Below are 12937 nucleotides of genomic sequence, written 5' to 3' on the forward strand. Positions count from 1 at the left end.
CTTCTGATGACAGCTCTGTAAGGGTGCAGGTTTTTACCAAAGTTCCTGAAGCCACACATTTTTCATTTTAGACACCCAGGAATAGGGGAATCCTAAAGTTTTTTGGGCTTTTGGAGCTCTGGACAGATTGGGGAGCCTGGCCTAACGGAGCCGAACTGCCAAGGCAAGCGGAGCCGAGCCGAGCGGAGCCGAGCGGAGCCGAGCGGAGCCGAGCCGAGCGGAGCCGAGCGGAGCCGAGCCGAGCCGAGCCGAGCCGAGCCGAGCCTAGCCGAGCCTTGGGCCCACGGGACCCACGCGCTTGGGACCAAGGGAGGCCCTTTGGTCCGGGCGAGAGCGGGGAGGCGGAGCCTTTTGTGTGGAGCGCGTGCGCCCGAGGCCTCTCTGCTGCTTCCGGATCGGCGGTGCGCGCTGGCCCAGGCTGCCAGGGTGTCCCGGTAGAGTGTTCCAGTGGGGCCGCCGGGGGCCAGGGGCTGCTACTCCTCCAGTTCGCTGCCCTGTGTATACGGCTTTATGGTTCGTGAGAAGGTCAGGCTAGAACTTGGTCTACAAGACAACTTTGTTTAAAACGGAGACTTATGCAGACTGTGTGCTTGCAGTCCTTATGTTGGTTGTGCTGGTAAAACCTGCGAGGTTAGTGGTGAGAACTCTCCCGAGGACTTTCCAGGGGTAGACTGTGAGACAAAGTTTGTTCTCCAGACTGCAAAGTTCTTTTTACAGTGACAGAGAATGGCTGCATATATAGTAGACTCAAAATTAAAGTTAGGAAATGCATATTGGAAGCCCTCCACTCCCGCGTTTATTTGTCTTTTATTTTATGTAATGATTATGACTTGTTCAATTTCTCATTTAGAACTTTAAAAAATCAGGCATGATTTTAAAAAGACTTACTAATTTGTGGTGAGCAATGGTAAAAGTACTACATAGATTTGAAATTTTGAGTGTGTTAAATGTTACTTTAAATAAGTTATACAGGATTTTAGAACTAATAAATCTAAAAATATGTTAGCAGTTGCCTTTTGGATGTCCGAGGCAGACCTCAGTTTTTCTGAATTTCTGGATAGCATTATCAGTATGGTATGAGTGTAGAACCTCACCCTGAGTGCATAGTGTTTGAGATTACCAGTGTGTTCGCAGCTGGGAATAGACCGGGTCTCTTATTCCCAGTCTGGTGACCTATCCAAGAATAGACTAATGAAACTGGCTATTTATTTGTTTGGAGGGAAATATGGCTGAATTGGTTTTATAGTAAGAATTAAAAAGCTGAGAAAAATGAATGTGGCAATGTTTAGTTTATTGTTGAAATGTATAAACTTAAGAGCAATTTATTTGCATGGAATTTCTTTGGCCTTTGAAAAAACAACAAAGGCCTTGAATATTCCTCAGTGTTAATTCCTTTTATGGGATTTGTGCTGCATTTGAAATTGATTAAATAGATTGATGTAGATACTTGGCATTTAACTGGGTGGATGTGTTTTTCATGTGGATATTTTCAGTGGTTACAAGTAACTTGAATGCTTAGCCTTTTCAGAAATGCCAGGGAGAAAAGGAATTGTGTTAATAGTAATCTCAGTTTAAAACCTTCCTGTATGACCATTGCACAGGGCTGATGTGCATTACTCAGGGGGCTTGAGGCAGGAGGATCACCACTTCTAGGTGAGTGTAGGCTTGACAGCCAGACTGTCTCAAAACAAAAAAAGAAAAGAAAACCTTTGGACCTCCTTATGGGGAATGCTTAACAAGCACAGATAGAAATGTTTATGACTATCTCCCACAGCTTTGAAAAATATTCAAGTTTTTAATTTAAATTTAAATTTTGTATGTGTGGGTGTTTTGCCTACATGAATGTGTACCGGAGGCCAGAGGCGAGGTACACATTCAGACCCTCTGGAACTGGAGTTATAGCTGATTATGAGCTGCCATGTGGGTGTTGGGAATTGAACCTGGGTCTTCTGGTAGAGCAGCAACTGTTCTTACCTGTGGAACCATCACCAATCTCTCCAACAGCTTGATATGCTGTTACACTATTTGGTTAGTAGCCTTTTTGTTTTGTTTTGTTTTGTTTTGTTTTTTGAGACTGGGTGTCTCTGTAGCCTTGGTTGTTCTGGAACTTGCTCTGTAGACCAGGCTGGTCTCAACTCTGCCTCCCTAGTGCTGGGGTTTAAGACCTGCATCACCACTGCCCAGCTACATTTTAATTTGCTTATTTTATTGGAATTTAGAAAAATTATTTTGGAATTTTAGGAATGGAGTTGGATGTAACATAAATTGAATATACACATATTCATATATAATATATGTTATATATCTTGTCTATTATATATGTAGTATACATTGTATTATATATACATAATATTTTATGCCTTGTATAATATGTATACTATATGTAATAAAGGTATTATACTGTTTAATATATATTATATGTATTAAATATTTAATATATTCTTATATTTCTAATTTTTAATTTTTAAGACAGGGTTTCTTTGTGTAGCCTTGACTGTCCTAGAACTAACTCAGTAGACCAGATTGGCCTTGAACTGAGAGAGATTCTCTTGCCTCTGCCTCCCAAGGGTGGATTAAAAGGTTTGTGCCACCGATGTCTGGCTTATAAATTGTATATTTAGTGAACTGTTTTCATATTATGTAAGCAGTGTATTGTTAGAGGAAGAAGTATCAATAGGCTTCTCTTTACGTTAAATCCTCTCCATGGTGATGCTTATTAAAAATACTTCCAACCAAACCAAACCAAGAACACACACACACACACACACACACACACACAGAGTAAAAGGGCAAATTACAAGTTATTAGCTTAGCCTGCTGAAAAAGCATTTTGTATTACTTTATTTTTAAAATTTAATTATTGTGTAAATGTCCATGATGTGTGTGTGAGTAACATGGTGTGTGTGGGGTCAGAGGACAACTTTGTAGAGTCAGTTCTCTCCTCTGTCTAGTTACAAGGGGTTGAGTTTTGGTTGTTGGGATTTACATTACAGGAAGTGCCTTTACCCACTGAGCCCAGAAAGCATTCTATAGAATCACATTGATTTTTCAGAATTGAAATGCATGTTAGAAAAGAAAAACAAGAGGAACTCTTGTTAATACTTTCGTTTATAGATGGAATGGCTTTCTTATATTTTTATTAATGTTGTAGACAAATTTAAATAGAGGAAAGAAAGCAAAGTCTTAGAAATTCTACAGTTAGCAGTTGTTGGCCATTCTTGTTTCATCTAGACTTCCACCTATTCTGTTTCCTGCCTCTTCCTTATGTATTTCTTTAAGATTTTCTTTACTTGTGTGCATATGTGCATCTTGGGAGTATGTGCATATGCTTGTATATGAGTAGAGGCTAGAAGATTGTGTCAGATCCCTTAGAGCTGGAGTTGATAGGTATTTGTAGTTTATTACATAGATGCTGGATCTGAACTCCAGTTCTTATGATTTTTGTAGAAAACACTTAACTACTGACTCATCTCTCTACCTCTCCTCTCAGTATTTTGTTTATTTACTTGAAAGAGAGGGGGGGTAAGGGAGGGAGAGAATGTGTGTGTGTGTGTGTGTGTGTGTGTGTGTGTGTGTGTGTGTGTGTATGTATGTATGTATGTATGTATGTATGTATGTATGTATGTATATCTGTCTATGTCCATGCATGCGTACACCCATTGCCCCGGTTTACCTGTTGAGGTCAAACGACAGCTTGTAGGAGTTCAATCTTGCCCTCTACCTACCATGTGGGTTCCAAGGATCAAACTTTCAGGTCCCTAGGTTTGGCAGCAAGTGCATTTTACTTGCCAAACCTGCTGGCCCCACAACTCTTGCTATTTTTAGGATAACTTTATTTTGAAAAAATTATAGGAAGTGGCTATGCAACTGGGTGTGGTGGCTCACACCTGTAATTCCAGCCTGCAGGAGAAACAAACATATTTCTCTGACTTTGAGGGCAGCCTCATCTATACAGTAATATCCAGGCCAGGTAGGGCTACAAAATCAGACTCTGTCTCAAAAATAAAACAAAGTCAGAAAGAATGCTGTACTTCCTTCATTATGTAGGTTACCAAACCCAGAAAATCGACAGTGGTACTTTTCCCTTAATAAGAATACTAAATTTGTAGTTTTATTTGTTTGTTTAAAAAGTTTTTAGACCTAACACTGCTAGTGTATGTATAATTTTGTGCCTTTTTTTTCTCATGTAGAAATGTATGTAGTCACTACAGTAAAGATACAAAACTTGAGTCACCACAAAGGCCCCCCCCCCCCCTTGCCACACCCTGAGATAGTCCCTTCACAAGGTAGCTCCCCGACTCCTGGCATCCTGCCCCCTAGCTCTGTGGGTTCCATTTCTATGGTACGTAGTGTAAGTTAAAGAAAGACACTTGGTTTAACCTTTCCCCTGTTGAGAGCTTGTTTGTGGTGTATGTGTGTGTCCGTGCTGAGGCCAGAGGGGGACTAGCATTCTTGTTGCTCTTTGTCCCATTTTGGTGAGACAGGGTCTCCTGCTGAACCTGCAGCAAGGCTGGCGGCCTGCAATCCTTTCTCCACCCCTCACAGGGCCCAGATTACAGGAACACCTGGCTTTTTATGTGAACTCTGGAGATTTGAACTCAGGTCTTTGTGTTTACAGAGCCAGTGCCCTTATTTGCAGAACCATCCCTGAGCCCTGAGGGATGTTTAGTGTTTTCCATTGTAGACCAAGGGCCAGTGCAAGTTTGTGCAGGAAATATGAGGATTTTATGTAAATAAAAGCCACCCCCCTTTTCTGAAATAGGTGTTCAATGGTGAAACTGCTGAGTTGTGTGCTAAGTGTGTGTTTAGTTACTTGCTGTGATGGCTAATGGTTTTAATCATCTTTTTATGTTTTTATTCTCTTCAGATTTTTTTTTGTGTGAAATGCTTGATATCTTTTGTTGAATCAGAATAATTTGCTTATTTACTATTGTTGAGAATTCTTTATGGAATAGTTTTTACTTAAGACCTTTTGTTTGTTTGTTTGTTTTTTTCGGTGACAGGGTTTCTCTCTGTAGTTCTGGCTATATAAACTTATAGACCAAGCTGACCTTGAACTCCTAGAGACTCAGCTGAATGCCTGGTTTAAAGGTGCAGGTCACCACCTGCCTAAGACTTTTGTTAGATGTGTCTTACAGATACGTTCTTTCAGTCTATAAGCGGAGTAGGCTGCTTTAAAAAATGATCTTAGAAATGTCATCTTGACACGGTCTTTAATTTTGGGATCAGATCTGATTTGTTTTCATTCATGGAGGGTAGCATGCCTCTGGTGCCAACGTCTGTAGTCCTTGGCTTCAGTTCTCAAGTAGTTCCTTGTGTCATATTTAAATTCACGATTCCTTTGACTTTGAGACTTGGCTATATGGCTTAGAGGTTGGTTTTGTTTGGCTTTTAGGTGTCTAGTCACAGTACATTAGTTCCTCAATTATCCTTTCTCAGTTGAACTGTTTTTGCCTCTTTGTCAAAATCCGTTGCAATGTGTGTGTTGATGTTTGAGCTCTGATTTGCTCATTAATGTGTGTGTCCTCTGTCTTCAGGACCTTGCTCACCTGGGCCATAGCCTTGTGCTCCTGAAGGCAGGGCTCCTGGTACTTTGTTCTGGGTCAAGACGATTGCAGCTTTTCTGGCACTTTTGCCTTTTCATATAAAGTTTAGAATCTCATAATATGTGTGAAAAATACCTCGACAAGAGCTTGGTAGGAATTCAGTAAGTTCAGTTTAGCATAGATTGCTTTATTATGTAGACTTTTAATCAGTGACCAGGAGCTTTATAGAAATTTAATAAATCTGTAGTTCAGTTTGGGATGAATTTACCTTTTTATGTAGACTTTCTTTTTTGTTTTTTGTTCTTTTGTTGTTTGTTTGTTTGTTTTTAAGACAGGGTTTTTATATTTGGCCCTGACTGTCCAGGAACTTAATCAGTACATCCGCCTGCCTTTGCCTCTTGGGGGTGCTGGGATTAATGGAGTGCATCACCACTGCCCCAGCCTATTATGTAGAATTTCAATCAGTGGCTAGCAATTCCTGTTTATTTAGATCTGTCATTTTTGAAACACATTCTAAGAACCATTGAGTTTTCCTTAAACATATTTGAAGTATTTTTAACATACCATTTAATTCATATACTGTAAACAGAGTGCTCTAGTTTTTAGAATAACATGGAGCTAATTGACCATCACTGTAATCAATTTTAGAATATGTAGCATAAAATATTTAGAATATTTTCACTATCTTAAAAAGAAACCACCCTTATTTCTGCTTCCTCTTAGTGCCTGGAAATCTACTTCTAGGAGTTTATCTCTTTTGAACATATTCTCTCTCTCTCTCTCTCTCTCTCTCTCTCTCTCTCTCTCTCTCTCTCTCTCTCTCAGAGTTTGTCTATTTTGAACATTATCCATCTATCCATCCATCTAGAAGTTGCTGCTAATCTTTCTGCTTCTAGGGAATTGTCTGCCTTGAACATTCTATCTGTCTGTCTGTCTGTCTCTCTCTGAGACAGGGTCTCGCTGTGTAGCCCTGGCTGTCCTGGAACTCGATCTGTAGGCCAGGCTGCACTCAAACTCAGAGCTCCTCCTGCCTCTGCCTCTCTAGTGCTGGGATTGAAGGTGTGCGCCACCACTGCCTGGTTTTTTGAACATTTTAATGGAATCATAAAGCGAATGGATTTCTGTGCCCTGTTTGTTATGCTCTTAAATGTTGTAGCATATGTCATTAGTTGATTCCTTTTAATGGGTTAGTAGTAACTTATATGAACATACATTTTGTCTATTATCTGATCAGCACTTGGGTTGTTTAGACTTAGGTATTATGAATAATTCTATTTTGAATATATGTGCCTTTTTTAAAGTCTATATCTGTTTTTTAAAGTAATTTTTTCTTTTTGTGTATGCTGTGTGTATGTGCACATTTCATGCTAGTGGGCACATTTGTGGGCTTAGACTCAAGGTTAATATCTGGGATTTTTCTAATTATTCTCCCACCATAATGTTTGAGGCAAGTTTTCTTAGTCAAATCCGGAGCTCACTAGTCTCATTAGCAAGCTTGCTCTGGGACCCTATCTCCAGTTTTGGATTTTGAGGCTGAATTACAAGTGAGCCACCACTCATTTACTCTTGTGGGTTCTGGAGATCTGAACTCTGTAAGCATTTTGACTACTGAGCTATGCTCCCCATGCTACCTCTGTAGTCCAGGCTGGACCTGAACTCAAGAGATTGAGGGACCCACCACCATGCAATGCAGAAAAGAGTCTTTTTTTTTTTTTTTTTTAAATGGAGACTCTAAAGGTTCTTATACAACTGAGCTACATCCCTAACCCTTGTTTTTGGTATAAGCCTTCGCTTTCAGTTCTCTCGTGTATATGTGTAACAGTAGAATTGCTGAGTATAGCACCTCAACGATGTTCATTCAGTTATGAAAAGAAACTGCAGACTTTTTCAAAGAGGCTTTAATATTTTAATTTTCCATCAGCAGTGTATGAGCTCTTCAGTTTCCTGTATCTTACCAATATCACCTGAACTACACCCCCATCACCCATCCCTTGCTTCTTGCTGTATAGTTCAGATTGAATTCAGTTTAAGATCTTATTCCAACTTCTCTAGTGCTGGGGTCACAGGGATTTACAGCCTGGTGACAGCCATTTTGATTATAGCATTCTTTGTGGGCTGTGAAGTTTAATGATGTGATATTGTAAAATGTATGTTTGGTCTTTATCTATTTCCTGTCATGTAACTCCTGAAATGTTTGGAATCTCTAATGAGTTTCTTTTTTTAAAATATTTATTTATTTATTTATTTAATGTAAGTACACTGTAGCTGTCTTCAGATACTCCAGAAGAGGGCATCAGATTTCGTTACGGATGGTTGTGAGCCACCATGTGGTTGCTGGGATTTGAACTCAGGACCTTTGGAAGAGCAGTCAGCGCTCTTAACCACTGAGCTATCTCATCTAATGAGTTTCTTTTGTGAGTGTAGTAAGGTTATAACCTCCTAGCTAGCTTCAGATGGGGACTGGTCACAGGAGAAATCTAGGTATGATTTTGGGGGTTCCAAGGAGGGGAAGAACAAAGGTTGAAAAGATTTGTTCTTGGACAGTGGTATAATTTATTCTTACTTAGTGAGACTTTGTTTTGAACCCCAGAGAATTGAGTTTGGAGAACTACTACTGGATAGCTCAACTTGTGGAGGAAGACCCTGCTACATACTGTGCTGGAGAGAGCTCAGAAGCAAGGCCATTCTTTCCATGTTCCTTGTGCATATGTGTCTCATCTGATGTTTAATCACTGTCTTTTGAACGCCTTTTGTAGTAAGTCAGTGATTCTGTTTTTCTGAGTTCTGTGAAAAGCTCCAGCAAATTAATTGAACCAGGGTGAGGTTCATGGGAACCCTGATTAATAGCAGGCTAGTCGCTAGACAACCAACCTGGGGTTGTGTAGATGACATTTAAGGCAAAGCAGCTTATCTCCAGATTTGAGTTGATTTAAAGGTCACTTTCTTAGAGTTTCTATTGCTATGATGAAACACCATGACCAGTATCAACTTGGGGAAGAAAGGACTCTAGGTTACACTCTATCAACGGGGAAGTCGGGGCAGGAACTCAAGTCAGGAACTGAAACGAGACTTTGGAGGAAAGCTGCTTATTGGCTTGCTCCTCACAGCTTGCTCAGCCTGCTTTCTTATATGGTCTTGGACCAACTGCCAAGAGGGGCACCCTCCCACATCAGTCATTAATCAAGATAATACCCCCACAAACTTGCCCCACCAGCTAATCTTGTGGAAGCATTTTCTCAGTTAAGAGTCCCTTTTCCTAGATGTGTTTAGGTTTGTGTCAAGTTGACAGAAACCAAGCAGCACAGACGCCCAGCTAGTGTCTGTGGCAGAAACCCCTCCTATACTTTTTGGTGACTGGGGGTCAGGGTCTTTGTATACTCTGAAACTCATGCCATGGTTTGCACATATTTCACCTGAACGGTTTTCTTCACTTTCTTGATGGTATCTTTGAAGTGCAGCACTTAAGATTTAATTTTAAAAAATCCATAGTATAAGATCAATGCTCTCAAAATTATATTTAGAGTATGAAATTAACTAGAAGCAGTGTTGTAAAGCAGAGTCCAGAAGCTTTTCAGTTTTAAGCACTGAAACTTTAGATCGGTGCAGCATAGCTCCTTGGTTTACTTCCTTGTCCCGTCAACCTGTGTGCATCCCGCCCTTCTCCTGTGGTTGCTTTAGATCCCTCATATGGTGAGCTCAGACAGTCTGACCGTCTGTGACTGGCTTCTTTTACTTAGCAGTTTGTTCTCAGTGTTTATTCATCCTGAATCTTCCTTTTAAAGTGTTGAATGTTTCGTTGTGTGTCTCTACAACATCATTCATTCATTCATTCATTCATTCATTCATTCATTCATTCAGTGGGCACACATATGCTATACTCACACATAGAGGTCAGACACAACGTGTAGGAATGGCTCTTCTTCTCTGTGGGCTCCAGGAGTGGAGCTCAGGTTGTGGAGTGGAGTGGAGTCAGGCTTGGTGGTTGCTGCCTTTACCTGCTGTCCCATTTTGACAACTGGCCCATATCATAAATATTTTCCTTATCCATTATTTGTTGGTATTCATTTTGTTTGTTTCCATGTTTTGGTTATTGTGAAGAATGTCGTAAATACCTGTTTGGGATCTGATTTCAGTTCTTTTGAATAAATAAGTCCCACCTACAGTCGGGTTACTGTCTTTGAAGCGCTCTAAAAGCTTCCCTCAGTGGCTCTTACCATTTTGTATTCTCATTAGTAGGGCACAGTGTTTCCAATTTTTTGTATTCCCTCAATTTGAATTACCCTTTTGATCATGGCCACCCTAATAGGTGTAAAGTAATAATAGTTGACTGTGATTTTTTTTTTTTAAAGCTAAGTTTCTCTAGTGACTATAGTTTCCTTTTTTTTTGTTGTTGTTTATTTTTATTTTCTGTGTGTATATGTATATATGCATGTGTGTATACATTTGCGTGTGTGCACATACACCTAGGAGGGCCAGAAGAGGGAGATGAATTCTGTGGGTCTGGAGTTACAGACAGTTGTGAGTTGCCCAGTGTGGGTGCTGGGGGCCAAAGGAAGAGCAGGAAACACTGTTGATGCTGAGCCATCTCACCAGTTCCCCCCACAACCCCCTTTGTTGTTGTTTTTTCAAGATAGGTTTTCTCCATGTATCCTTGGCTGTCCTGGAATTAGCTCTGTAGACCTGCTGGTGGCTTGGTCACAGAGATGCACTTGCATCTGCCCCCAGTGATTAAAGGAGTGTACCACTACCTGGCCCCTTCATTTGTGTGTGTGTGTGTGTGTGTGTGTGTGTGTGTGTGTGTGTGTGTGTGTATGTTTGCAGGTGCATGGGTAAGCCAGAGGGCAGTCTGCAGTGTCTTCCTCAGAAACACCATCTGTTTCCCTTTGGATAGGATCTCTCTTGGTTTGCAGCTCTCTCACCTACTGGGGTAGAACCAGTATCCTTCTGCCTTGCCTTCCCATGCCGGGCTTATAAGCACCTGAATCTCCAGTATACTTACTGGATTCTGAAACTTGAAGTCAGGTCTTCATGCTTACACGGCAAGTTCTTTGTTGACTAAGCTATCTTGTAGTACTCTTCCCATATTTCTGTTGTCTTTTGGAGAACCATCTGTTCAGGACCTTAGTCCTTTCTTTTGATGCTGGAAGTTAAGCTGAGCGCCTTGGGCATGCCATCCTTTTGCTTTGCTACTAGCCATACCCCTAGCTTGCCTACTTTTGTTTTGTTTTGTTTTGTTTTAATGTATCTGTAGGAGTTTCTCCTGTAGTTTGAATGTTCCCCTTATCAGTTGCGGTTTGCACATCTTTTGCTGCTTTGAGCAAGGCACCTTTTCACTGGATTGTTTTCTTTGCTGGGTAGAATCCTTTCAGTGTGATGTAGTTTCACTTTTCTAGGTTTTGCTTTTGTTGCATGTGTACCTTTGGGGTCATGTCCAAGAAATTATTGGTGTGTCATGAAGGTTTCCTCATCCCTTTTACCCTAGGATACTGATGGTTTCAGATCTTCCATTTAAGCCTCTAAGGGGGTGGTGGTAGTGACAGGCTTGCTGGGGAGTAACCCTAGAGCCTCACCACAATGAGCCATGAGCATGTGCTTTACTGAGCTTTATCCCCAAGCTGCAGGGTTTTATGTATTAGTTGCATTGAGTCTGTGGATGAATTTGGTCAAGTATTCATCTTAACAGTACTAAAGTTTCTGATCTACAAATGCCAGATATCTGTTTTGATTTTTCCTAATTTCTTTCAGTCAGGTTTTGTAATTTTAGGACCTGTTTGTTAACTTTGTTTGTTTTTGCTTTGTTTTTTAAGACAGGGTTTCTCTGTGGTTTGTTAACTTTGTAAAAGTAGGTACTTTCTATACTTTTTGATGGTACATTAGTTAGTGACTTTTCTAGAGCATGCCACCTGGAGCTGTGTGCCTTTTAGTTAACTTCTTGCTTAATCTTTCTAAATTATTCTCTAACATTGTTTCTAGAAGTAGCAAGCACAGAGATATGCTTGTCTTGTTTCTGATCTTAGAAGCATTTACTATTTCAGCATTAATTATGGTGTTAACCCTGGCTGTCTGGTAGATGGTGTTTATTAGATGGCAGTAATTTGGTCACTCTGTTCTCTTTCTTGTGTGTTAAGTGTGTGTGCATGCGAAGGTTTTATTTTATTTTATTTTTTTTCAAAGTATAGCGAAGGTTTTATTTTATTTAAAACCTTTCCATATCTTTTGAGGTAATTGATTAAAAGTAATGATTTGACGTCTAGTTTTTCATTGTTTTGGTGTTGTGTATGTCCAAGTTTTCTTTTGCTGTGATAAAACACCAAGATCAAAAGCAACTTTGGCCCAAAAGGGTTTATGTCATCTTACAACTCTCAGGTCACAGTCCATCACTGAGGGACTTCAGGATAGGAAGTGTAGGCAGGCCCCTGGGGGAAGAAATTGAAGCAGAAGCCTTGGAGACATGCTGCTTCTTGTCTCTTGCTTTTTATGACTTGCTCACTTTGCTTTATTAAACAATTCAGGACCAACTGCCCAAGGTGGTACCTTCTCCTGTGGACTGGAACTGCACATTAATCATTTTTTGAGAAAATGTCCCATAGACTTGTACCTACAGGCAGTCTGGATGGGGCATGTAGGGCTGTGGTATAGGGGAGGAGGGGGAGGGAGAGAGTCCATGTCCGGCTAGAGATCTTGTGCTCTGGGCAGGTGGACTTGGGAGAACTGCCGGACGCTTTATACATTTTTTTTTTCTTTTAATTGAGGTTCTTCTTCCCAAATATGTGTAGGTTTGTGTCAAGTTGACAAAACCAGCCAGCGTATAAGATTGATTTTCAGAGTTTAAAGCGACCTGACATTTTTGAGATGATTTCTTTTTGCCTGTGATACATCATCCTTTTATGTGTTGCTGGGTTTTCTGTTCTCATCTTTTGGTGTTTTTTTTTGTTTTTATCTATATCCATAAGTGATATGACTTGTCTTTTCGTGTGGTGTCTTTGTCTTGTCTCAATTTCAGTAACACTAAACTGTTTGTTTGTTTGGATTTTTTTCACCAGGGACTCTCAATGTAGCCCTGGCTCGCTTGGAATTCTATGTAGACAGGCTGGCCTCGAACTCACTGAGTCTTTCCCTCTTTGTTTTGGTAAAAATAGGTGAACATTTAGTTTCAATTCTTAGTTAAGTATTAGGTAGAAATAACTAGTGAATCCATTTTAGTTTGGCATTTCTTTGAGGAGAGGCTCTTCATGAGTTCAATTTTCTTTAATGGTTGTATTATCACTTTATTCTTGATTGAGTTTGGGTAGCATTCTTAGAGCCTAGTGTCAAATTTAAGAGCATAAAATTGTTTGCAATATTCCCTTATCTTTTAAATTCAGGGTCTGTATTGATAATGTCATTTTATT

General features: G+C 40.2%; 1 protein-coding gene across 5 annotated transcripts in view; it reads left to right on the forward strand.

Annotated features, from left to right (window-relative positions):
* Znf148 (zinc finger protein 148) overlaps positions 1 to 12937 on the forward strand; it is a 124458-nt gene that overhangs the window by 18285 nt on the left and 93236 nt on the right. Inside the window, exon 1 of one of the 5 annotated variants that reach the window (XM_021209974.2) lies at positions 394 to 525. The exons of the other annotated variants lie outside the window; for them this stretch is intronic. The gene's annotated coding sequence lies outside the window, so the exon portion shown is untranslated. Of the gene's footprint in view, positions 1 to 393; positions 526 to 12937 lie in introns of those variants that run through there. 5 annotated transcript variants of the gene reach the window in all.

The sequence above is a fragment of the Mus pahari genome, chromosome 12, assembly GCF_900095145.1.
Source record: "Mus pahari chromosome 12, PAHARI_EIJ_v1.1, whole genome shotgun sequence".
In the NCBI taxonomy this organism is placed as follows: domain Eukaryota; kingdom Metazoa; phylum Chordata; class Mammalia; order Rodentia; family Muridae; genus Mus; species Mus pahari.